Source organism: Myotis davidii, unplaced genomic scaffold, assembly GCF_000327345.1.
Source record: "Myotis davidii unplaced genomic scaffold, ASM32734v1 scaffold96, whole genome shotgun sequence".
Classification (NCBI taxonomy): Eukaryota; Metazoa; Chordata; class Mammalia; order Chiroptera; family Vespertilionidae; genus Myotis; species Myotis davidii.
Genome location: NW_006289416.1, coordinates 9,947,016 through 9,949,315, shown reverse-complemented (window position 1 = coordinate 9,949,315; position 2,300 = coordinate 9,947,016).

The window sequence follows — 2,300 nt, the reverse complement described above, 5'->3', positions numbered from 1 at the left end:
AAATTATAAAGCTCTCACTGGCGCCAATCGTGTGTGTTTTGCTCTGTCATTGTTGATCATGAATTTGGTTGACACTTCTATTATAGAGAAAGGGCAAATAGTGATATCAAAATATTTATTCTAATTAATATCCTTTCAATGTGCATGAATCCATGCACTGGGACACTAGTGCATATATGTTTATTGTATGATTGAAAAGTATGTTATTGTTCAGTAATTTCGGGAAGCATGCTTCCACATCAGGGCTACATTGATGTAGCCAAATCTTCTCTAAGTGCAGCTGGATGAAATAACCACATCTGGAGGCTGAGTGGTGGCCGCCTTAGTCCAGAGGCCAAATGAGACATGAAAAGGGACAACAACATCAAAGACACTCATCCTGCAGATGAGTCAATAACAAGTATCTGGAAACTCTAGATTTCTCTACTCATGTATAACAAAGAATTTTCAGGCAGCTGTCTTCTTATTTCGAGAAAGAAATTCTTGTAAGAAGAACTGTCGTATTGTTCCATATAACCGTGCTTGAGCTTATTTAGGATTTTGGGCAGCCTACATTCTTCAAACAATATTCCAAGTCCACTTTAGTTGGTCATTGGAACAGATAAGCTCAATTATTTTACCTCATTCCTTCAAACACACCTTTCCAGAATTCTAATACAACCAATCTATATATTTTCTGGGTTTCATAGCATCTGAAATTATAAATTTTGCCATTTTTATAATTCACATGACCACTAAAATATGAAGAATGAGTCAGCATGTGTTTAATGATTGCCAGCATATTCATCCTCTGTGATATAGAATATATTCTACAACCTGTAAATTCCTTGGTAAACTTAAAGACAGTTTTCTTAGCCTGGATCCCTAGAAAATAGGGCTTGAGGCAACACTTTTTATAATACTCAATGGGGAGGCAAAACTCCAGGATAGCAAATGGTGAGAGAGAGATAGCAAATGTCAATGAGAGAGAATCATTGATCAGCTGCCTCCTGAACACCCACACTGGATATCGAGCCCACAACCCGAGCATGTGCCCCGATCAGGAATTGAACCATGAACCATTGAACCAGCTGAGCATAACATATCATCTTTAACATAACATAACATAACATAACATAACATAACATAACATAACATACTTTAGAGAAGTATGAGGCAGGGTAGCATGGGGAGCAAATGCCGGGTCCCCTGTCACTATGCTGGTGTCAGCTTCAGGAGAAACTACAGAGCACCTGCTGTGCCCACAGCAAGAACACCTGCACCACCTTCAGAAGCACCTTGAGAATGGATATAGCGCCCTATCAGGTGGGCCATCATCTAACAAGGATGTGGGAAGGTGACTAGGGACTTAGCAAAGCCAGCTGGCCAGCCTCAGGCAGTGGATCTAAACAAGGCTGAACAAGTTGGTGAGCTTTAGCATCAGCTAAGACTGAGCAATGTAGCCAAGGGTCAGGGAGGAAGGTGTGGCCAAGAGACACTCTGGAGTTACCTAAGGTGCACCTGACACAAACATCACATTAGATTTGGTGACTCGTGGTCCTCAGGTTCTGCATTCTTGACTTTAATGTGTAGGGACCTCCGGCGCTATATTCTGCTTCTGTTCAGTGTATTTGCTCTGTGATCTGGATGTCAGATGCAGCCATGCAGAGCTTCTCAATGTGAAGTGGGCTGATCATTCTTTGTTGTAGGGGGCCTGTTCTCTGCATTTTGGCAGCATCCCTGACTCCACTCATTAGCTTCTATTAGCTCTCTGGACTTGGCTGTGAGTCTCCACACTTTGCCAAATGTTTCACTAAATTGCCTGATTGAGAACCATTGATATATACCAGTGATTCTCAACCTGTGGGTCGCAACCCCTTTAGGGGTTGAACGACCCTTTCACAGGGGTCACCTAAGACCATCGGAAAACACATATATAATTACATATTGTTTTGTGATTAATCACTATGCTTTAATTATGTTCAATTTGTAACAATGAAAATACATCCTGCATATCAGATATTTACATTATGATTCATAACAGTAGCAAAATTACAGTTATGAAGTAGCAACGAAAATAATTTTATGGTTGGGGGTCACCACAACATGAGGAACTGTGTTAAAGGGTCGTGGCATTAGGAAGGTTGAGAACCACTGATCTATACAATCCATCCACTCATTAGAATCTACTGTTCTAGTCTCCCAATTCCCTAGGTCTCCCTTTGCTTTCCATTGCAGGGCTGATCTACATATTAGTCAATAAGTTATACACAGGCAGACTATAATAATCATGAATACATTTTGTTTTTAATTCAGATCTG